We start from the raw sequence: 25362 nt of genomic DNA, 5'->3' as shown, positions 1-25362 counted from the left end.
CACACACACACACACACACACACACACACACACACACACACACACACTAGCACACACACACACACACTAGCACACGTATATGCAGGCACAGATGTGCATGGACACCTATACACACACGTGTGTATTTCTCCATCCAGTTACACTCGGGTTAAGTCCATCCCTTTCCTTTTCAGAGTTCACATCCAGATGAAAGCATGCAAAAGAATTGTCAGAGACAGTTGCTCGTCTACTACACTGCTCGTAACTCCCCCCACACAGTGCCTTTTTTTTTTTTTTGTGGCAACAACAAGACCTAGGACATAGTTATCCGTGCACCACAGCTGTGTGCATAGTCAGATCAAGGCAACAAGCCATGCGTGTGAAGTGGTCAAGAGTTCCTCACTGATTCCTACCCAGCACCTCAAGGTAGCCGGGGGAGGGCGAGACTCTGCAGGTTCTGCCTGTGTAGGGAGAAATGGGTCTACCTGGGAGTAGAGTTAGGCAAGCTGGTTTTGCCTTTGCCTTTGTGTGTGTGTGTGTGTGTGTGTGTGTGTGTGAGGAGGAGGTAGAAGTTACTCCACCTGAGTAGCCGCAGGCACTCTTTCCAAGTTTTGCTTCCACATCATGGGACTTGAGTGATACTTTTCTAAAATCTTCTGAGATAATCTTATGTTATGTAGCCTTAGGTCTGGAATGATGGGCAGAATGAGCCTTCTTTAACGCGTTTCTAGGCCTAAAAGGGAGAGGTTAGTGAGGGTGTGCGAAATGTTAGCTTGTGAGCTCTGCATCTGGCTCCCAGAGAGCGGTGTTTCGTGGACGATCACTAATCTTTTCCTTACGAGGTAAGGGTAAATATTAACCTCATTTTGCAGACCAGACAGAATTTTGGAAGGTTAAGAGGCTAGGCTAGTATCCCACACTCTGCTAGACAGAGAAACCACCTGTCAAGAACACAGATTTGAAATGACATCTCCGGTTTTAACCGTTCAGAACCAGGGCTCGGGCTCCTTTTGAGCTCCGGAAGTTCTGTGAGGATCCTGCCTTGGGAGTACATTAAAGTGTAGCTGCTTAATAATGCACCGCTCTGATTACAAGCGAAGTGAGCCCTTCCTGCCGAGTGTTGCATGAAAGGTAGTGTCGGTGACTTACCATCGCTGTGATGAAATACCCCAGGAAGCAAGGGAGTGAGGGTCCATATGGACAGAGGCTGCTGTCCAGTCTCTTGGCTCTGTTGTTTCTGGGCCTGAATGGGCGGAGACAGAATATGGCTCCAGGGAGCTTGTGGCAGAGCACAGAAGCAGGAAGCAGACAGGACTAGAGAGGAAGGGTACACGGGCACCATGAGCTCTCCAAAGATAAGCTCATAGCGACGACCTACTCCCTCCAAAAGACCCCCCTTTCATTAGTTTTTTTCAGCTGTGAACTCATATACACTTTAAGCTATACGTGAATCTGGCACTTAACATATACATTTTAGGGGGGCATTTCCTAACAGAATTGTAGCAGGCAGACAACGTAAGTTGCCCTCCTACAGGGAACACTTAGAAACATAAACACAGCAGAGTGTTCTCAGCAGTGGGTTCAGGTGGCAGCATTTACAGTGAAGTCCACTCTCTTCCTTTATCCACTTGGGAATTGGTAAATCTTCTCAAAGAAGCATTGCGACCCTGGAAAAGTTGCATGATCACCTTGAGCCTTCTTGGCCATCTTTGAAATGAGAGTATAATGGCACTTACCTCTTGGAGCGCTGTTGAGAGGAGCACATGACAAAATCCTGGAAAATGGTCAATCTCCTGCCCGGCCTGACCAGTGCCATTAAACAAATGTCAGAAGTGAGAGTAAAGGAAATGTTAAGGTGAGATCTTTTTTTCAAGCGGAAATTGTCCTGAGCAATTATCATGTTGAAAGACAAATATAAATCCCTGAAAGGTACACTACAACAAAAGCTGGACTACAGCCTGGCTATAGTGAGCCCAAGCCGCTAGGAAATGAGATGTATGATGCTATATCATCAATGTATAGTTCAGAAGCTGCAGCAGGAAGCTGTGTTGTCTCTCCTGGGATATAGGCTATGTAGAACCTAAGTTATGTCTTGGCACGAGACTGCAATGACAGTCATATAGTTGGTAGAAGCCACCTCTGATGTGTTAGAGACGAGAGACAAGAGCCAGGGGACCACAAGAAAGATATTCAAGCTTGAGCAAAATTCCTATAGAGCAGGCTTGCAAGTGGCTGACACTGAGGTCGTGTGCAGGACTTTGATGAATCAGATGCGGTGTCCCCCTACACGATGCAGGACTGTGCTGCCCGGCTGGCATGATGGCACGTGGGCATCGTATGTGGATACCCAAGAAGAACTGGAAGACTCCCCAGGGAAATGGTATCCCTGGATCTATGAGCCCATGGATCTCCTGACCCAAAGAAACATTCTAGGAAAAAAACAAAACAAACAAACAAAAAAAAAAACAAAAAAACAAACTTGACCTTGTTCTTAGATAAATTTCAAAACCATCTATTGTGACCTACAAGATAGAGGAATAATTGTTATCATCCCAAAGAATGTGAGCCAGCAATCCCTGCCCCCGGCTAACTCACCTATAAGATGGAGGGGTTTGAGCTTCTCATGTGGTCAGTTCTCTCTCTGTCTCTATCTGTCTGTCTGTCTGTCTCTCCCTCTCTCTCGATGGGCCCTGACAGATAGCTGGACAATGGCCCTTTACATGGTGGATGTAGAGAGTCAAGAAAAAGCCCAGGGATTCTACAATGCAAATCAGAGGACATGCATATAACTTAATTATCTTGAGTTCCCTACCATTCTTTTATCTGTCAGCATTTCCATATTAAAATTTTATTATGCCTGAAATGTTTATTCCTGCAGTCAAAATCACTCTAGGTTGTAATTTTTCCTCCTCTCAAATCTATTGCTATTTCAGTAGATGGTTGTTTCTCATTTTATCATCCATCATGGTAAAAGCTGGCAGAACTTCAAGTGGAAATGTTTATCACCAACACATTAGCGTTTTTACGGTGACAAAAGCATTTCATCCTGTTCAGTTCAGAGCCACGACAGACTGAAAGCTGGAACTGCCCCCAGGAATGGGAATAGAAAACAGGAATGCCTACACACTCAAGGTTTTCCTAGTCTCAGGAGTCAGAGACTTTTGTCATGATCATCACGGTGTCATCATGGTTGTACAAGCAAACTATACGCTTCTAGGGGGGGCCTCTCTGAAACACAGACTAGCATCCTTTAAGGAACGGTCCCTTTCTTGCTTTCACACATGTTCCTATATCTTGTCTCCTTTCTATTTCTAAAGCTAAGAGATATATGAATAGCTATGTAGACAGAAAATTGTTTTCAGAAGGACTTGGGAACATAGCTGTGAAACCATAATATCTTCCAGACCAACTCAGCTGTCATTCAAACAATCCCAGTGCCAGAGGCTAGTAGCTCAGCTTGCTTCTCTTTCTCCTGCCCTCCTGTAGAGACTGAAATCTGTTGGTTGGGGATGTCTTTCCACAAGTTTGCTTCCCAAATGAGGGACCCAGCTGAGGATTTTAAAAAGTGAGCATGCTCTCTTCTCACCCATCCCCTCTCTTTTCCTCTACCTTCCCTCCTCCTAGTCCTTCCCCTCCTTTCCCCTCCCTCTCCCTCTCTGTCTCTGTATCTGTCTCTTTCAGCCATTTTGACTCAGTTTTTCCTACATCTGCACACACCTTACATCACGGAACTTAGATTCTAGATCTCACTTTCTTATCTCTTCACATATATCTGTTCTGGATACCATTAATGCCAGAGAGGTACACCTGTTCTTCTGAATTGGGATGTTGGGATCTCTCAACTGTGTCATACTCCTACTTCATCATTTAAACCTGTTTAAAATGTCCTAGGTTTTGCTTCAGTTTTCTTTGCCAAATATAGTTCTCTTTTGTGCAATAAGTTCCAACTTTTTAGTGACTTTTGAAGAATTTGTGCTTGTCACTTAGACCCTACTTGCATCTTTCACATTTGTGAAGTTATCCTAGCTGATTCTGTCACAACTTTCCCACTTCGTTCTGTTCTCTGTAGGTATTTTACATCACACTAGAATCTATCCCCTCCCCATTTTAACATTTTAGGTTCTGTCTTTTTTTTCTAGGGGCCAACCTCATTTTTTTTCTGCTTTAACTTAGGGACACAGTGATTCAGTGGGGGGGGGGCAGTTAATTCTGCCACAAGACTGCAATGTTGCTAAAAACTGAATAGCTAACCACTTCTGGATTTATTTTAAAGAAATAGATCGCATTTTAGTCTGTTTATGGGTTTGGCCTGCATGCTGTGGTGGATGTGTGCAGGTCAGCAGAGTTAGTTCATCCGGGACAGTTTCAGAGGATGAGTCTATGACCGTCATGGTAGGTAGCATGGCAGCAGGCAGGCGTGGTGTGGCGCAGCAGTAGCTGAGAGCTGACATCTTTATCCACAACCAGGAAACAGGGAAAACTAAGCCATTGGGAATGGCTTGAGCTTTTGAAACCGAAAAGCCTGCACCCAGCGATATACCTCCTCCAACAAGGCCACACCTCCTAACCCTTCCCAAACAGCTGAACAAACTAGGGATCACTTATTCGAATATATGAGCCTGTGGGAGTCACTCTCATTCCAACCACCACACTGTGCCACAGATTCCCCCCACACACGTGTCTTCATCCCTTCCCAATAGCCTGTTCTTTCTACTCTCTTATACTTAACTATTTTTAGTTTGTATAAAGGCTACCTTTTACTTTCTTTTTCCTTGATAATATTACGTTTGTCTTCAGGGGCTATTTTTGAGCTATCTATGTATACTGGTGACAAATAAGGAACTCTTCAACTGGAGGTTTCAGCAGGAATACTGTCAGGACTCTTCATGGGGACACAGCCTTAGATGAGGAGTCACACGTGCCCTGTGCCCTGTCTATGCCACTCAGAGGTGTGGTGTTCTAAGAAAAATCTCACAGTGAAATGAAACTCACAGTGGGAGGTAAACCCACACATCTGAAAAGTTGTAGAACCCAACAGTTCTTGTGTATTTTAGGACGAAGAAACAAAGATGCCATGGAATAGCTTGTCCAGGTTTCTGTCATCACCATCACTGAGGTATGGGGACATCTCTGTGATCTGAGTGCATGCACGTACCATCAGCCATCTTCCAAATACATGAGTCTTAGTCCTTTCTCCTGAAGCCTCAGCTCGTTTTATGCAGTTCTAGGACTGCCTGATGGAAAGTGCTTTTTCTTTTGATGCCTAATTTGAAATATTTTAAATGAATCAGGTTATACTGTCATACTGTTTGGTATACATATATATTTTAGTGCCAATGTATATTTTAATAATGAAGTCATTTGGTCTGAAAATGTTTATTATTTAGTGGTAGTGTTATAATACCAATAAGCCAGTATTAGTAATAGTATGTAGTTTTGCTAAGCATTTTTACTGTATTAAATACTAAATAATGGTAGTATTAAAACATGTTGTACATAATATTTAATTGTTTTTAGTCTTTGCCATTAAATATGGCTCTGAGCTGTGGTTTCTTTTGCTTGTTGTGTTTCTCAAATGCATTTTCTGGAACTTTCTCTAATCTGTGAGTCCTCCCTTTCATGATACCTTTTCCTTGCCAGTTCTAACCTGCTGTAAGGAGAGTCATACTCAGGTAAATCTCTCATGTTGAGTAATGTTTGCCAAGGTGCTCGGTGTGTGGTCAGGGCATAATGCAAGCTTTTGGGCCAGGGTGGCCTCTCTCTGTTGATTTTTAAAATTTGGCAATGATCCCAACTTTCCAAGAAAGTGGAGAGAAGGGTGTTGCCCTGACTGAACACCCCTTGGAGCTTGTGCATTAGTCACCGCCAGCAGCACTTGGTGGCGGAAGGTCTCCTGTCCAGACAGTATGGAAAAGTCTCCAGTTCTAGAGTTCATACTTAGAGGCCTGAGAGAAACCTGAAACCCCACTCTTCAGAACATACTTGTGTTTGTCTCTGATTTCGGAATGCGTCCTCCTCTACAGCACACTGAGTCCAGTGGATTGCTGCATTTGGAACCGAATGAACAGGGTTCATTTCAGAGCTGTGGCACAAGGTTTACTCAGAAGTCCCTCACACTTAGCCAAGGATACAGGCTTTGCAGGTCTTTCCACTGTGAAGCAGGTAGAAGGTGAGGCCAGCGAAAGGCTGAAGATGGGCTTTCTGGGTCTCAGAGTCCCACAGATAGGAAAAGTCAGGGTGAATGCTGGCAGCGATCCTTGGACAAACTGCAGGCCTCTCAGGCAGAGAGGAGCCTGTGCCTTTTTTTAAATTTATGTTTGCAGGTATTAGTTATTATACAAACTCAAAGGAGGAAGGCCTGTGATGCAGTGATCCAGGTATGGCTGATTGGTATTGGCAAAAACTGCAAACACCGAAGACAGGCAGAGCACAGGCAGAGCTGGATTAGCTTGAGATTCTTGCTTCTGCAGAGAACTGACTCCAGGATGTGCATTCTGTGTCCTGTGAGCAAATAGCCTGGCCCGTATTTGCTCAGATAGTAAAGCTGGACTTTCAAAGTAGTATACCAGCGTTTCTATGGTTAGCTTGTGCAGGAGTTTTTGTTTTTTGGTATCTTTCCCTCCTTACATAGTAACTTATATGTGATCAGCTGACACTGCATGCTATGAGGATGATTCACTAACTTAAATTTCAGTTTCCATTAAATTCATTATGGTATTATCTGTTTGGTCTCTATTAGATCTTATGTGTCTGTTCTGGCCTATTTTATTATTACTGCAGTAATTTCGTTCTGTTTTGTTTTAATGCAATCAGTTGTATCTATCTTAGTGTCTGAACCAAAACTGGACAAAAAAACCACAAAAACCTAAATTTAGGCATGGTGCCTTACAAGAACCTGAAGACACAGCATGCCAGTGTGATGACTGGGAAGGAAGAGAATGAATTGATGGAGTTAATGTGATATTTCCAACGTATATCTTTTATTAACAATGTGTGATTGGTTAATGATCTATTACCTACCATCTTATTTTGTTAATATTTTTATATTAATTTCATGGATTATTTTTTCTGCAAGAATGGATTTGTCTGTATAAAGCAGTTTCAGGGCCTGGAGAGATGGCTCAAGAGCTTATGAGCACTGGCTGCTCTTCCAAAGGACCTGGGTTCAATTCCTGTGATTATGTCACTGACAAGTGACACAGAATTTTTGTTGTTCTTTACCCTGTGTCCAAAACCCTCAGGAATACTCCTCTCACAACAACAACAAAATCAAAAAACAAAAAACAACAAAACCCAGTGTGGCCTCATTGAGGATAAATAATCCTGGTGTCAGGAAGAGCAATGAATGCCACAGTGAGAATAAACACAGGGGCTGAGATAGGACAGAGACAACATTTTCTGTCAGTAACTAGGGAGTATCAGAGGTGATCATCAAGCCTAACCTGGAGCTAGACACTCAGAAACTGCAACCACCTTAGAAAGTGGGAATGTGATTGAACTACTGTCTCAAAACATTCTGTTCACCAGCAACTCTGTACAGTTACAATCTCACAAAGGAATGACCTCACCCAACCATCTGACCTTGTTTACTCTTCTGAGTTTTGGCTGTTTTTTGCTTCTCACTACTCAGCTAGTCACCAAATTCCCAGTGGTCTAACCTGCTCCAATGCTCCTCAAGCCTAGCTGTCCAGTGAGACTTCTGTTGGTTGGCTCATCACTAGATTCCCCATAACTGACTTCATGGCCCAGGAGTCCTGAACTCTGAACTGTTGCAAATGTTCTTCATTCTCTGGGAGAAAACAAACACCTAGCCCTGGTCCTGTCCTGCTTTCTTTTTATCTCAGAGGGACACAAAGGAAAGCTCTTGCCAGCCCTCTTCTATTTCCGCTTAGGAGGTTCCACGTTTTGATCACTATAGCCTCTACACAATGCATTAACTCTTGAGATCTCCTGTGTTTCATAAAAATTACATACTCCTGTCTTTATTCACAGGCTCTTATATACATATGCGTGACAACAGATTCCTACTAGAGAGCCAGTTATCCAACATGACTTCATGCACTCAACCACGGGTTCATTTGGGGGCTTACAGGATGACATTTCCAGTGTTGCTGGCTTGAAGAAACTCATAAGCGTCTTCAGGTATGTAGGTTTGCTGAGACAGAAGTTGAGTTTGTGAGAATAGACTAGTCTCATTAAAAACAGGTACTGCTCCACACTGACAGCTTAGAAGGAAAATCTTCCAGTAGAAGAACCCCCAGTGTGTGTGTGTGGTTTGGGTAGATTATGATTCAGAACTCTTGAATCTTACCTCTATCTTACTTTGTAACATAGCTCCATTCTCTCCAGGTCAAACATAACAGATTTCTATCCTCATACTCACTTTAGCACAGCAGGATTTTACTCTCAAAATGTGATATTAAACAGCAAGCAAAACAACTGTTAGAAAAGAAAGAGAGAGAGAGAGAGAGAGAGAGAAAGAGAGAAAACAACCCTGTACTAAAGTATGTTTGGCTATGGTGGTACCCCTGAGGGGTGGGGAAGAAAGGAATTCCACACAACAGCACATGTTGAGAGTCCTGTAAACCATGATAACATATAAATCCAAAACCTGCTGTTTGTTCTTAGGGCCACATAAGAAGTAAAACTTTCTAGATCCCACCATTTGCCTGCAAATTTCATGATTTCCTCCTTTCTGATTGCTGAGTAGTATTCCATTGTGTAAAAATACCACAATTTCTGTACCCATTCCTCCGTTGATGGACATCTGGGTTGTTTCCAGGTTCTGGAAATAAAGCTCCTATAAACATGGTTGAGCAAGTATCCCTTTTGTGTACTTGAGCAAACTTTGGGTATATACCTAGCAGTGGTATAGCTAGGTCTTGAGGAAGCACTATTCCTAATTGTCTTAGAAAGTGCCAGATAGATTTCCAGAGTGGTTGTACCAGTTTACATTCCCACCAGCAGTGGAGGAGGGTTCCCCTTTCTCCACAACCTCTCCAGCATGTGTTGTCACTTGAGTTTTTCATCTTGGCCATTCTGATGGGTGTAAGGTGAAATCTCAGGGTTGTTTTGATTTGCATTTCCCTGATGGCTAATGAAGGTGAGCATTTCTTTAAGTTTTTCTTTGCCATTTGATATTCCTCTGTCGAGAATTCTCTGTTTAGCTCTGTTCCCCATTTTTTAATTGGATTACTTGGTTTGCTGCTTTTCAGCTTCTTTAGTTCTTTGTATATACTGAATATTAGTCCTCTGTCAGATAAAAGGTTAGTGAATATTCTTTCCCAATCTGTAGGCAGTCGTTTTGTTTTGATGACGGTGTCCTTTGCTTTACAGAAGCTTTTCAGTTTCATGAGGTCCCATTTATTGATTGTTGCTCTTAGAATCTGTGCTGTTGGTCATTCTGAGTGAAATATCCCAGAAGGAGAAAGACAAACATGGTATATACTCACTTATATAGACCTATAAGATATGACAAACATATTGAAATCTATACACCTAAAAAAGATAATCAAGAGAGTGGATATGGGGTAAGATGATCAATCCTCATTTAGAAAGACAGATGGGATGTGCATTGAACGTATGACAGGAGTCTACTGAGCGCATCTGAAAGACTCTAACTAGCAGTGTTTTCAAAGCAGATACAAAGCCTCATGACCAAACCTTCGGCAGAGTACAGGGAATCATATGAAAGAAGGGGAGTTAGTATGATGGTGGAAGGATAGGAGCTCCACAAGGACCAAATATATCTGGGCACAGGGTCTTTTCAGAGACTGACATTCAACCAAGGACCATGTATGGATATAACCTAGAACCTCTGCTCAGATGTAGCCTATGGTAGCTCAGTAACCAATTGGTTTCCCATAGTGAGGGAAACAAGGTCTATTTCTAACAGGAACTCAATAACTGGCTTTGACCTCCCCACCCCCCAAGGGAGGAGCAGTCCTGTTAGGCCTCAAAGGAGGACTTTGCAGCCAGTCCTGAAGATACCTGATAAAACAGGATCAGATGAATGGGGAGGAGGTCCCCCTTTATCAGTGGACTTAGAAAGGGGCACAGTGGAGATGAGGGAGGGAGGGTGGGATTGGGAGGGAATGAGGGAGCAGGACACGCCTGGGATACAGAGTTAATAAAATGTAACTGATAAAAAAAAATAAAATTAAATAATAAAAAAGAAGTAAAACTTACTATATATTCCTGAAAGCTATTTGGAAAGATGTTAACCGAATTAAAATCTCCATGTGTAAGAGCAGCCTTTCCAGTCGTCTATAGGCTGGATGCCTCCCTGGTCACCTCTAGTCGTCTCTTCCTCTGTCACATCCTAGCCACCTCTGGACATGCAGTCTGTCCTAGATTACAGCCTCCCAGAACCTCCCAACACAAACATCTCCTCATGGGGGAAGAGACAGAAACTGAAACAAAATCAAGTCTCCTCTTTCTTTTAGCCTTCTCAGCAGGTCTGGACCGGAAGAGACATTTCTTTCCCATTTCCCTTTGAAGCACTTTCATACTGATGTATACACGGTAGGGATTAAATGTTCTTTGTCATTTCCTGGGTTGAATTCTTATTCCTCCCTCTGCAAACAACTTGCAAAAACTTCAAAATATATACTGGAGGCTTCCTGGCCATCACAATATATGCACTATACAATAAAAATGTCTTCATTTGCCATTTGTGTGTGGGGACGATGTTGCTGGGGTTTCCTGGCAGGCAGCATAATCCTCACTGACAATGCTTTAATTCAATTTCTTAAGATGAGTTGCTACTGACTACCCCTGTAGACTTATCAGAAAACATCTCTACCGTAAGAGTCCTCTACACTCAAACAGCTTGTCTAGCCTCACTCTGAGGGTTTCACAGCAAAGAGCAAGAGAATATATCCATTATATTTCTGTTGATGTGACAAAAATATCTGAGCGAATCAACTCAAAGGACAGCATGTTTTATTTGGGCTCACAATTTCAGACATTCGCCTCGTGGTCATGTGGCTCTGTCACTTCCAGCCTGTGGTGAGGCAAAGCAACACGGAGCTAACACACAGGAGGGCAGAGCTGCTCGGCTTGTGGCAGCCAAAGAGCAAAGAGATGCCAAGGAAGGGCACAGAGGCAAGACAGGCTCCCATGTGACCCACTTTCCTCTCGCTCTCACTAATACCGACAAATTACAAATCTGTCACAGATCAGCCCAGTAATGAGGTCGCATCCCTCAAGACCCAGTCACCTTTCTGACGCTCTACCTGGGAGCATTCACTGGGGACTGAACCTCCAATACATGAGCCTTCCAGGAACTTTCCTAAGGCAAGCCATAATGGAGAACTTCTTTTTCCTCTGTAGCTGACATTAGACATGTGTCCTGCCTCCATTTTCCTCCCTTACAGGGCATCATACATCCCTTGGATCTGCTCTGGGGCTTTTGCACTGCAGGCATCTGGAGGGTGACAAGTCAGCTTGTTAGAGTCCGATGGGCATTAGCTGTGTGGATGGACTTTGAGCCTCTTGCCACTTCTGCTCCCGGATGTTTGCTCACCATGATATGGCCTCACAGGCTGCTTACCTTCCTGTTCACACAGAGCCTGCCTCCTGGCCCTAAGATTCTAGTCCTTCATCTACCTTCTCTCACAAGTATAGTAAGCAGGTTGTTTCCAGGTGGCTGGGTTTCCGGACGGTCTGTGTGGCATGCCAGAGTCCTCTCTGAGAGTCTCCTTGTCTATCTATAGCTGTCTCACTGTGATTTTCTCTTCGGTGATTTGTCCAATTCCCAGTGCAAGTCTCAGATTCTGTAGTACCTCTAATCAAAGACCTTGAAATTATATCTTTATTTTGATCTGAAAAGAAACAACTGACTGCTATTCGAAAGCTTAGTGGTGATGAAAAAAACAGCATCAAAGAGATTCCTGAACACAGTAGAAGTGAAGCACTAAGTGGTTGGTGCCTATGGGCAGCTATAGCCCAATGTAGGGCAAAGGCTGTGCTTAATGCCAATTAGTAAAAGGACTTGTGAAGATTAGGAAGAAAGCATGGACCAGCACACTTTGGGGAATTAGATTTAGATTCTCCTCCTGAGTTTTCTCTCTCTCTCTCTCTCTCTCTCTCTCTCTCTCTGTGTGTGTGTGTGTGTGTTTGTGTGTGTAGGAGCTTTGGATGTGTCATTCAGTATCTTTGAAAATTGTTCCTGCTACCTTCATTATGTTGGCAAAACAATAAGACAATGCATATGAAGGCTTGAATAATGATGTCCACTAACGTAGCTATGCAACCAACACATAACAACTCATATAGCATGTATTCCACCTTACAACCACTCTCTCTGTTCTGAATACCACCTGGATTACATCAGCCTTTTCAACACTTCAGTGTGTTAAAAAGGAAGAAAAAGAAAGATTCTTAGAAATGAAGACCAAACTGTGCCATGGACATGATGTCTGATTTTATTCATCAAGGTAGCTAAACCAAGGGCCAATTTTTAAAATATACAATAGAAAGGAGATTTTCCAGGTGGAAGGCATGTAAGAAGTGAGTCTTTGAGCAGTTGGCCTTTTGTGTGTGTGTGTGTGTGTGTGTGTGTGTGTGTGTGTGTGTGTGTGTGTGTGTGTGCTGGACGGGTAGAGTGTATGGAACCATCAAAAGATCTCACAGTCTCATAGGCAAGATCAAGTAGACCCCAGCACAAAAGATGTGTGGCTGACAGACATTCAGACTAGAGCATCAGTGCCTCGGTTCCCACACAGCTCCTAGGCTGGCCAGGCAGGCATATACTTCCTGGAGGACCAGCCATCACTGAGAGAGACTGTGTGCGACTCTATGTCTTATACCATTGTTTTTCTTCTCCCTAATACCTCTCCTCCATCAGCTCTTCTTCTACACTGAGCAATTCTTTCTAGAGCATAGCCAAAATCTGTCCCTGGATTCCAGTTACCCCTGATTACCCCTGAAACTTGAGCTTATTTATCCTAATATTTCTGCTACCTTGAGCCATAGCCTTTGGAACTAGTTTCTGATGCTTTTTTTTCCCATTGTTTTCCTTGTATCACCTTTATTTCAAGGCAATTGGACATCTTACATTATAGACACAAAGGAGAAGAAAAAATATTTCAAGGGTGGTATCCTACCCCATAAGTTTAACTCATTAGTATTTTGGAACCTCATCATCAAATATAATATTTACAAAAGGAAAGGGGTTCACCCTTTCAGTGAAAGTAATCAGGAATTCGTCGCTGTTGGTACATGTGTCTTCTGGGTGGATCAAGCTCATCTTCAGGGCAATGTGAACCGCAGGAACACCCCCCCTTCCAGGCTCACTGTAGACTTCATTTCCTGTAGGCTCTTGAATGTCTCCTTTTCTTCCTAACCACGAACAACTGTTTTCTTTCAACAGGATTTATCTTCTCCTTTGTTGACTATGACAACATTCAATCTCCTTGGCTTTGGCCTTCCTCCCCTTCACTGAAATTAGCTGATAGCTGTCTGTCTGTCTTCATTTCTTTCTTCTTCCTTCCTTTCTTCCTCCCCCCACCCCCCCACTTTCCTGTAGAAAACACGACAAATAGGTAAAGGAGAACTATTTTGTAGGCCTCATTTTCGGCTCATCACTGTTTGCTCTCAGGCAGGAATGTGTGCTGTAGTCCTAATGAGTGACCCACCTCTGGAATTACACTCCTGAGTCTTCAGTTGGGAATTATGGTTCCTCCAGGAACATAAAGACTATAATGAGCTTCATCTCCAATTAGGAGGAAATTAGAGGCAGGTTTTATAGGGAAAGCCACCCTGCCTGTTTTGTCCTGGTAGGCAGCATCATTGCAGAGTGAAAGCAGCAGCTTCTGTGAGAGACAACTGCCATCCCAGAAACCATTCCCTGTCTGTGTTAAATGCAGGTTATGTTTGGAATAATGAATAAAACAGGGCTGAGCGACAGGAGAAAGATAAAACGAAAACCAAATGAATTCTAAGGATAAGACAGGAAATTCAGTTAGTGATTTTTTTTTTGAAACTGCCATTTAAACAGAATGTTGCATGTAAGTTACTAGTTTGTATACGTTAGGATCTACCTAGAAAACTAGGGATCACGATGGCTAGTTTTAACTGTCAACATGGCATAGTCTAGAACCACCTGTGAAGAAAGTCTTAATGAGGGGATCGAGTAGGTCATGGGCATGCCTGTGGGATTCTCTTTATTGTTAATTGAGGTGGGAAGAATTGCACCGTCCTGTGAGCAGAGCATTCTAAGCCATAGGAGAGTAGACACAATGACGTAAGCACAGCAGGCATGCGTTTACTGCTTTGTTTCTGAACGTGGGTATGAGATGATCAGTTTCTTCCAGCTCCTGCCTGTGACTTCCTGCTGTTAAGGGCTGCAACCTAGAACTGTGAGCTAGATCCTTCTCTAAATTGATTTTATCAGGGTGTGTTGTCATAGCAATAGGAAACAAAACTAAGATGTGATGATTAAGTTTCCCAGTTGGATAGACCCGTCTCTGACTTGACTTATAAGCTTCCTACACCACATCTTTCAGACTTTGATTCTTTATGTTTGAAATTTATTTTTTTTAGCACTTGCCACAAACAGTTATAGTGACTATGCTTATCACAGTGGTATCTGTATGATCAATAAAATTTTGCTTTTGTAACATCATGCATGGGAGCTCAAGTCTTCAAAGCATCTTGAAAGTGAACAAAATGGACACGTTTTCTGAGTCTAGGTGGTGGGAAGTATGGAAAACGTCCTGTGTTAATGATAAGCATTATATGAGTCTCTACTAAAATATGTTCCTTATGTCAGACCCTATGCATCTCAATTCATGTGCAATTGTGAGTTTCAAGTTCAAAGCACTATTACACCATGACTTCATGACCATAGTAATTTCCAGCAGCTGAAGAAACACCTATGCAATTAGTGGAACATGGGCATGAACACTTGCAGAGGAAATCTCTGGTAGGGAGAATGCCAATGCATAAGAACCAAGAAAGAATATAATATACTTGGACTACCTAAGTGGAATATATATGTAAGCACATATGTTTAGTCATACATTCCTCACCGATAGAGATAAATTCTGAGAAATGTGTCATTATTTCATTTACTGTGTGGCCATCCTTGATGGGTTTACACAAAACTACATAGTTTAGCATACTACATAAGTAGGCTATGTGCTGTATGTCAGCCACATATGCTGGTGTATATGTGGCCTGCCTTTGATCAAAATGTTGCTATATGGGACAACAATGAAGTGAAAAAAAAATAGCTATTCAAGAAACTGTGGCCAAAAATTTGCAAAAATGAAGGACAAAAGACAAATTCGCACAGTTTATCCATGATGCGTTTAGAAGAAAGAGGTTTTGCTTGCTGGGAGCAGTTTCTCGGATATAACTACGCTGATGACATTTTGCAGGGCTCATGTTCACTCCTTCTTGGTATCACCCTTTGCCCCACTGTGAAATGCTTATGAGGACTTCAGTATTTGCAGTTTCAAAGTTTCATAACATTCATAGTAACATCCGGATTCCTTGTACACTGAACTGAGATCGGAGGACTTCTGTTTTAAATGATCTTCTTGTTGCAAAGAATTGTGAATACTTGCCATCCATGAATATATTACAAAACTCTTGACCCCATCTATTTGTAATATGTAAACAGCATATGCATTATTCATACCATAGCTCTTGGCTGCTATGACATGAAGTTGGCAGCAGCAGGATGCTGGTTAAAACCCACTTGGAACATGAAAATATTGAAGGTTGCTAACAATAGGCCAGTTGGTAAGAACAGTAATTACTGGATTTCAATGACATAATTTGTTCAGTATCACTACAGCAATTTAAAAAACAGAGGCACAAAAAGGTCTAAACTTCTAAATTCTTTGCTGAAAGAGTCAAGGTTATAATAAGGGTGTAGCATAGCTTGTTTATTAGCATTGTTAAAAATAATGATCGAGTTAATTAAAATTGAATTATGGTGGAACCACCTAGACAGACTAATGGCAGCCATTTTAATGAGCTCCATTAATGGTCACAGTAATGATTAGGCTATTTTAAAACAAGCTCAGTAGTTTCTTCTTTATAAGAAATCTCTTATGCACATTTCTCTCATGTCCCTGTTGGCAAATTCACAGTCAGATGATATTTTAACTGTAGAAATTGCTGTGACCCTGACAGCCCAATAGTGAACTCTGTAATGAGTTAAAGCTGACATACTTGTTGGAGGAGAGCAGATAAAACTCAGTTCAACTGCTCCTGCCCCCAGCATTTTCCTACCTTCAAAGCTCAATGCCAGCTCAAAGAAAAAGTGGGTTATAAGACAAAAGCCCAAAGTCCTTCCTCAAATTTTGGAAACAAAGTATTGCTGTGTAGCCTAGATTGGCTCCCAGATCTCCATCCCCCTGCCATAGCCTCTGCAGTGCTGAAAAAAGGGGACTATTTTAATGTCAAAATATTTTAAAGTGCCTTTACATATGAGTCATTCTATTTTAGTCTTCTACCAATTGATAAAAGGTATAAGGACTCAAAAGCTCTGTGAATTTAATAGTAGCTTGCCTCTGTCATTCCATACATGAAGGGGCAGCCTGACTCAGATTAGAGCCTGATATTTCAGCTCTCAGACAAAGCTGCTGATGGTCCTTTCTCTTTCCTATCTCTCCTCAAGTCAGGACTACTGGCACTGGAAACAAGGAGGAAAGTTATAGGTGCTTGCTTATGAACAACTCCTTCTTACGGTGTCTATCTGGTGACTGGGAAAAGACAAGAGAGGGTTCCTCTGATGATATCAACACATCTGACATCATCTCTCCACGACAGAGGCAGCATACACACTGATTTATCCTTACCACCTCTGTAATTGGAACACAATAAAACTGAAGGAAGAATGCATCTGGGTATAAACTAGTCCTCCAAATTCTGAATACTGATACTTTAGGTGATGAATAATTCAAAAGCTCTTCGTAACAGTAAATAATTTTTGCCTCCAGTAAGCCCAGGAATGACCAATGGTGTTTGGAAGTACCGCAAAATATAAATCACATATTAATCTTTTTATTATAGTATTTTAAGTAAATAACTCTATTTCATTTTAAAGTTAAAGTTACATGACTACTCAAAAACGGCACGACGTCCTAAGGAATATCTGTCTATAGGTTGACATAAGAACTCATTATCAATGTAATCAGTTATTATTTAATTTTATTATGGTGTCCTTGGTCATTACAAAGCCGTGTGTTCACAGACTTCTAGTTCACATTTACACACAGGGTGCTTCCCCCTAGAGAGTCCTGTTGTCAGTGGAGAATCCGTTAGATAGCAAATGAAAGTGTGCTTGACCAAAAGGGACTAACATTACCTTTATAAAACACCCAGGCAAAGCAGTTTTTTACTGGTAATGAGTTTATCTACATAGGTCGTTTACAACTGTGTATTTTAGAAGCGTAATCAGTAATTACAGAGTCAACATGGGCATGATGGAGTTCAATCAATTACACTTATATGGATTTTTGGCCTATTGAGTTTTTTAAGCAAAACAAAACAATCTAAATCTGGTAGTGTATAGAAGAACTTGTGTGGGTAAAATGAGCAGGAGCCTAACATATCCAAGGTCTCAGGGTTTATTCTCAGAAGGGTTGAGGTGAAGGAGAGGTAAGAAATACATTGGACATAAACACACGTGTTAATTTTGAAGTCAGTTTGTTTACAGAATTAGAGGTGAAATTTACTATAATCTTCTTTTTCTTACATTTAAATACCTGTATAAATCTGTAGCCACAAATTTCTAAATCAATAAAATCCATGCATTGAAAATTTATTATTTAAATAGCATTTGCTGTTTTGTTTCTTAGTTTTTACAAATTCATATTAAGGACTAATAAGGTTATTTTATGCATGGTTAGAAGCTTAATCTTAAAATTTTGTTTAACCTGACATAATTGACCTTTTTTTTTTTTTTTTTCGTTTTTATCCTAAGCAAAAAGAAGTTAGGAAATCCTGCAGTTTCTAAGACTGATTTATTTTTGTTTTGTGTTTATGGCTGCTTTGCTTGCATGCACGTATGTGTGTCGCTTTCACGCCTGGTGCTAGTGAAGGCTAGAAGAGGGAGACAGATGATCTGGATCTGGAATTACAGGGGTTGTGAACCATCATGTGGGTGCTGAGGACCAAACCCAGGTCCTCTGACCCATCAAGCTGTTTTTCCATCCCCACATGAAGCTTTTTACTAACCTTGAAGCTCACTTTTGTTTCTCTAGACTTTATCATTTTACTTTGTCTTAAATATGGGAATATTCAATGTAAATGTATGTGGATTCAAAATCAGTTATACAGCCAGAGATTAAGCAATGTTTTGTTGTTATATTGGGTTTCTTACTGTAACATTTGAGCCAGAAAGTATTTTAATCCTAATAAACTAATTACGAGGATTTTAATATCGTCTATAGCCAGTTTTTGCTGTCGTGTAGAGTTTTCTTTTTCCCATCCTTTATCTCTCAGTTTCACCCCCTAACACTAGATAGGAGAATAACAAGGAGAGGGAAGAAACAGGAAAATTCCTGAATCTAATTGCCTTCCTTTTATTTCCTGTTTGATCATGGCTACCAACAAAGCACAACCTCCCTGAAGGACCAACAACCACTGACTCTGCCTCCTGGGACTCTCCTATTTATGTTCCCTCTGAGAATTTCCCAGAATTCCAAATGTCATAAAATCACAGAAACTATCTACAGGTGGCAAAAATCACGCTTCTACTAGAGCACAAGGCAAATCATAGTCAGCTGCTGCAGACAGTCCAAAGCAGCCCCACATTTCTACACCTGGGATTAAAACAAAAGCACATTCTTATTTCTGTGTTTTTTTTTTTAAGCAACCAAAATTCCAGAATTCTCAAAATGTTACTACAGTAGTCGTTAAGTTTTTATCATAATTTATAAATTCTTAGTGTTTTTCTAGTACTGTAAAGTCCAGAAATATGAATTCTTTATAATGTATACTTAGAAAAACCCAAATGTGATAATTTTAAAATAATTATTGTCATGTGTCTATGCAGCAATGTGTTGAGGTTTAAAGAGAGAACAAGTGAGACAAATGTACCATATGACAACATATCTTTGCCTACTGATTAAAAGAGAGTCCCCAATCTATCTTGGGTAAAGTAAGCCTTCTGTTAGCCCAGGAAGATGCTTCCTGTGACTTTAGTGCCCAGAGGGTGCTCAAGAATAAGTATTAGCTTTACACGTCATCTGTGCATTACCTCAGAGGAACATGGGAAAGTTCACTTGTAACCTTTAATTTCATCTTTTTTAGTGATTGGATGTAAATTTATTAAAGGGACAGACAACATTAAGAGTTGACTTCACACTGCAGACAGGCTTATAGCTCAGAGGTGACAAATGATTTCTGGGTGTGTAAAGGGAATTATTGAGGTACATAACAACTAGTTACTTCTTCAATTCTCCTGTTCTTCCAATATTCTTTTTTTTTTTTAACTGATAGCACTGGCCTTAACTATGACCCTTGATTTCTCAGTTCCTGTGGAACACTTGAATATTTACAAGAGTTTGAGGAAATTCAGTCAGGGGTATAGAAAAAATTCATAGTAGTTAGAGATGTTTTAATGCTTACATTGCAGACTTTAGACTAGGCTCTGGTAACTGAGAGGCTCAATGGAAATCATAATCTCTTACCTATCCTTCCCAGAAAAAAAATCTTCATATGGGAAGGCACTTTTAAAATGACAAAGAATCTTCTTATCATTTTATTAATTTCCTTATGTATTTGAATGAGTTATACTGTTCTATTTTTATTTTTATTTATTTATTTTTATTTTTTTAACCTACCTCTCCAATTAAAGAAAGTGCTTTCTTTAATTGATATTTATGTCTGTAGTCTGCAACAATCAAACATGTTGAACCCTTGATAGTTTGGTTAGATCTGTATGACTTTAAAGCAATGACCTTAGTCCTAAGTCTCATTCATAACTGCAGCCTGGGAAACAACATTGGGTCAAACATTCAATCTATATAGGCAGCATCTGAGTCCTTAACAGTCAGGTCTTTCATTTGTATCTTGATTTCATGTTTCTACAGTGAGCTAAGGTTCACTCTTCTCACTAATTTTCAAATTATCTGAGGATAGATAAAGCAGCCAATACAGAGGGCTGAGAAAAAGAAAAACCCAGAGGCAGAAAGTATATTTATTGTTTAGAAAGCTAAAAGTATGATAAGGAGAGAATGACGGAGGGTTGCCTAGGCAGATCACAAGGATTAGAATATGCTCCAATGAAACCGGGTTGCTAAGTGTTCTCAGTTTTGCAGTCACAGCTGAGTCCATAAGGGAAAAGACACATGTATCGGGAACAGTGTGACGTTACGGGTGTGCATGTTTGTGTGATTTGACTGTCCATGGTGTGTGCATGTGTGTGTTTGTGTGCATGTCAGCATGTGCTTGTGTGTGTGCGAGTGCATGTATGTCTGTTCACACATGCCTTTGCTCATCGGTAAGTACAGAATAGAGGCTGTGTAAAGCTAAGATGTAACTAAAGTCTGTTTTAGAAACTCTGTGGCTAAATAAATGCAAAAAAAACCTCTAGAATAAGGAGATATTTCGATGCAACACATAAGCATGGAGCAGAAATATCAGGGGAACCAGCTAAAGAAACAGGGCTGATCCCGGAAGGAAGGGCGAGATCACGTGGGTTTGTGAATCTAGGTTTATTTATTTATTATTTTATCTTGTGTGTCTGTGAAAATCTACCATGTGAGTGTGTGCCTCGGAGCTGGAATTACAGCTGGACTGAGCTCTCTGGAAGAACAGCACGTGCTAGTAACTGCCGAGTCATCTCTCCAGGCTTGAATCTAGGATTAAGAAGCACGAAGGAAACCAGTTTTAATTGGAATTGAAAACTGTAAGTGGCATGGGAGCCTAGACAAAAACCAAACAAACAAATAAACAGAAAACCAACAACAAACTTTCTTGGTTTTCAACGGCACCCAGACCACCATATATGCTAGGCATATACTCAAGACTCTTAGAACATTTTATACATTTAACACGGTAATAATATTTACGTATAAATGGGAACTCATGGGCATTTTTAATTCTTTTTTAATGAAGCTCCATATTTTCTAAATCACAAGGATTGAAGTAATGTTTAATTAGATGAAATGTAGATGCACTCTTCATTGTGGAGTTCTTGTAGTATTTACTCTGGTGGTACGGGAGCGTAGCATATGACGTTCTGCCAGCAGAGTTATGTCAGGTCCTAAGTGGGTGCCAGTGGCTGACCCTGTGCCACATTCAGGCTCTGAATGATGCTGAACTTTTTCTTTTAAGCCACTGGCTATAGCTGGTAAGATCAATAGCCAATCTGACTGATATCTGATCTGAGATGGAGCAGCTGGGTGGGAAGGACTCTGCACAGGAATCCTCCTTCTCTTCCTTAGTGTATTTCTACCGGAGATGCAGCTGGATTATTTCAGCTCACTGAGGCCAGAGTACCCCTTTCACTCATGTGACCCTATGTCTTCTTTCAGGGAGTGTGGGCCCAACCTCTCTCAGTATTTTCCCACTTTTACATCCGAAAGAGACTCCAATTTTCCAAACTCCAAGAGGCAGTTTGCAAACTCAGAAGTGAGTATAGCTTGGACCCTAGGTAGACTCCAGGCCTTTAGATAAAAGCCAGCATTCCTCAGGAACTTGTGGAGTTGGTTTCCCTTCCTCAGGCAGAAGTAACACGTGGCTACCTGCAGTGGCTATTAGCATATCAAAGCTCAGGCTGGTCTCCACAGTAACCTGTTATACCTTGCACTCTAGCCCTTCTCAAAGGCTTCCTACCCTGAACTTCCTCTAGCTCATCCTGACAGCTAATCACTCTCCTTACAACCCTGCTATATTCTCCCTGGCTCTCGCTCTCCTCTGCTCTCTGCTCCTGTTTCTTTCGCTACATTGTCTACATTTTCTATCCCCAGCTGTTTCCCCCTCTCTCACAGATAGCCCTGAACCAGGTCCAGTCTGCTGGCCTTATTGAGTCTACTTTGCTCCCTCTCTGCTCTGGACTCTTCCAGACACCTCTGGCTGTTCTCTCTCATATCTACAGTAAATATCTTCCACCTAACTATACTGTGGAGTGGTCATGTCATCAGTTTATACACCACTTTATTTGGCTAAGACAAGGCTGAACTTTGTTGGGAAGGAGCTTCCAATGGGAAATAAAAACGTAAAGACAAAAGCAGGCGTTCAGAAACAGCCAGGCTTTAAGGGCCCGCCTCCTATCTTCCTTCTGAAACCCAATCTGGGTGCAGGCAGCACCCACACAAATTCTGCACAGTTGGTGAGAGCCTGTAGGAAATGCAAGGAGTTTGGCAACTCTTGACTGTTCTGTTTTGTTACTGTGTGTTTTGCCCTCCCAGGAATTTATGTTTTCCCAAAAGAAAATATAATTAAAGAGCCTAGTCTCTGGTATTAATGAACAATTGGGTGGTATGACAATAACTAACTCTATGCTAAGGGCTTCAAGGAATCTAGTAAGGAATCTAATGAAAAGGAGTGATTTTTTTTTAATGAGCAAATCCCATTAAAACACATTTTTATTCCATCCTTGTTTAATAGTAACATTTGACTCATATGAAATGTTGGGCCAAGCAGTTTTACAAATGCCTATTCTGTTTCTGTTAACTAAATTCCTAATAAAGAATGGCTTAGCAGGAGCAGTGTCCAGGGGACTTTCTGTTTGGGTAGTGTAGGAATCTTGACTGTCATCCAGACAAGCTGTTCAAATGTGAGGCCATTATCCTCTGTCTTTTGTCCTCTTGCTGTTTGATTTCTAGTCTCTGAAGAACCTCTGGTCCTGAGGACATTCTATATCTTCCATGTATATAACTGAACTCCTATAAAGTTACTTTGTCCACAAATCAATTCTTGGTTTTGTAGAGTTTGTTGAAACTGTGCTTCATGCCCAGAGTTAAAGTTGACTTGACACAATTTACTTCAAATGACCCATTGGTCATACCCTCTTCAGTCACCCTGGAGCTGAAGGAGAGACATCACTTCCCAGAAGCCTGTAGGAGCCTCCTTAGCCCCCTCCTCTGGTGAGAATAAAAGATCCGCCCTGGTTCCAGAATTTACCTCTATAGAGTTGTTACTGGGTGTAGAAAAGTGTGTCCCAAACCTACTAACCCCCAGGGGAAGAATGGCGCAGCCAGAATCCAGTGAGCAGCCAAGTGTTTTCAAGTTCAATTTATATTCCCTTGCCACAGATTTCTATCTAAATCCCAACAGGCTTCAACATGGCCCTTCTGTTTTTTTGCAGAAAGGACAGTGGCCTGTATTAGTGAATGTGACTTTTCCTTCACCTCATCTGCCATCTCCATGACAACCTTCCTCTCTTCCTGTGTTTTCTCTATCCTAAGAATCCCATAGATCATATTCACTGGTGAGGCTGTGTCAAGAGGAAAGGGAGAAGGCAGAGGTGTGGAAGCAAAAGGCCTTGGAAACAAGGATGGGGTGTGTCTTATCCTTCAGACAGGGAACTGCCCAACAGCCACCCTGAGTTCAATTTCGAATCACCTTGGGTCTAAATTGCTGTGGTAACATTTGTTATAACCGAGGTATGCTCCCAACGTAATATCCTCCTTGCCTTTTTGAAATGTCACAGTCTTGAATCATACCTCCTGACACTGTCTTCCGGGGGCTTTTAGGCCGTGAAATGTGTGCAGATTTCATTTTGGTTAATTTCATTGTTTTGCAGCTCTCATCTAAAACTGCCCATCGGCTGTCACTTGCCGGTGTGCCCTTACAACATTCGAGGCCTTGCCAGTTGATGAAGGTCATCTATTCCTACCAATTAGAAACCAGGCCTCATGGCTTCTGGCTAGGGATCCCACACACATTTTAAAGGAAATGGCAAAAGAGGTTATTTTCCCCGACAGAACTTAATTTGATTCATTAAAGGGCTGAGACGTCTCCTGCCAGAAAAGTCGGTTTTCCAGTGGGCCTTCAGCCTGTGAGGGAGCAGACCCTCCCCACCCAACCTACACCCCCAATGGAAACCTGAAGGCAACAGAGAGGAGATACCTCTCAATGCCCATCCAGACCTGAGAATGCGCCCTGGACATCTCGAGTGACAAAAATCTGACGACGGTTCCTGAGCAAGCGAAGAAACAAGCCTTTAATAAAGCTAAGAGCGTCACACACCCAGAAATGTAAGCTCTCCATTTGAAATCAGTGCGCTCGCGCGTGCATGTGAATGTTGGCATGTGTGTGACCTTGGGTAGGGGTGAAGAAGCTTTGGGGGTAGGGGAGTCTATATCGGGAGTGTATTTGCTACTATGCTATCCTTCTCAGGGATATGATTCTGAGAACTCTAAGACAGCATTTCTCTAAACGCCCGACGAGAGTGCGCTCAGCTAACTATAATTATGCATCTGTAGGAATAAAGCTTAGGCTGGAGAAGCAAGAGTTGGCAGAGGCAGTGCTTATAACCCGTGTGTGGGGATTGGTGAAGACACGAAAGAGTGGGGGCCTTGCATTTCTCAACCTTCTCTCACCCGAGGCCGCAGATCTGTGACCAGCATGCACTCATGCTGCGTGAACTTGGGCTGAAATGAGCTCAGCCCACTACAGAGGGCCCAGGCAGTTGTGTCTGGTCAGGGCGTCCAGAGTGGCTCTGGAGGTGAGGCTGGCTGGCTTGCGGGGCGGGGCTCCCGCCACCCCACCAGTGCCCCCTGGGTCCTCTGAGGCCGCCAGCTGCCAACTGAAACCCGAAACCCGCTGCGTCTGCGGGCTGGCCCCACTCAGTTGTTCCAGCCTCTTGTACTGTGTATTTACACATCCACAGACAATCACTCTTTCTAACTTCTGGGCTCTTTGCGCAACTGCTAGGATTTCTCAAGTGCGTGTGGCAACTCAGCCCGGGTGAAAGAAAGCCAGCGGGACCCAGGAGGGGATCGCCGGCCCCGCGGGGCCACCAAGGCTGCGCAGGGCACAGGACTAGAACGAGGCAGCATCGGCTCAGGGGTTCCCCCAACTTTCCACGCAGCTGCGGCTGTGCAGCGACCCGGCTTCCTCCGAGATCAGCGCGCAGGGCGGGCGAATGGGGCTGCGCACTCGCCCAGGCCCTGGGAAGTGAGGGCACCCGCTGGCCAGAACTACCCTTTTGGCCCCGTCCTAGGAGCCCGAGACGTCGGAGCAGTCGCCATCCCTGTAGGTTGCGCGTCCCTGGCAGGGTAGGTGACTTGACTGCTGCGGGGGTGGGGGGGAGGGGCGGGGGTCGCTGGAGGAACGGAGGGTGGGTTGCAGCTTCAGGCTACCGGGACAGGGAGGGGGCTGCTGCAAGCCAGGGCAATGCTGGGACTCATGCTCTTTCACTGTGTGTGTGTGTGTGTGTGTGTGTGTGTGTGTGTGTGTGTGTGTGTG

The 25362-nt window shown here is 42.4% G+C and overlaps 1 protein-coding gene across 3 annotated transcripts in view; it reads left to right on the top strand.

Moving 5' to 3' along the window:
* Positions 1 to 25362, top strand: part of Arhgap24 (Rho GTPase activating protein 24) — a 636889-nt gene that overhangs the window by 194933 nt on the left and 416594 nt on the right. The window contains exon 1 of one of the 3 annotated variants that reach the window (XM_055594595.1): positions 24879 to 25172. The exons of the other annotated variants lie outside the window; for them this stretch is intronic. The gene's annotated coding sequence lies outside the window, so the exon portion shown is untranslated. Of the gene's footprint in view, positions 1 to 24878; positions 25173 to 25362 lie in introns of those variants that run through there. 3 annotated transcript variants of the gene reach the window in all.

Source organism: Psammomys obesus, unplaced genomic scaffold (genome assembly GCF_907164565.1).
Source record: "Psammomys obesus unplaced genomic scaffold, mPsaObe1.curated_primary_1811, whole genome shotgun sequence".
NCBI classification, from domain to species: Eukaryota; Metazoa; Chordata; class Mammalia; order Rodentia; family Muridae; genus Psammomys; species Psammomys obesus.
The sequence above is the reverse complement of the archived record's forward strand: the minus strand, read 5'-3'. Positions and strand labels throughout refer to the sequence as shown.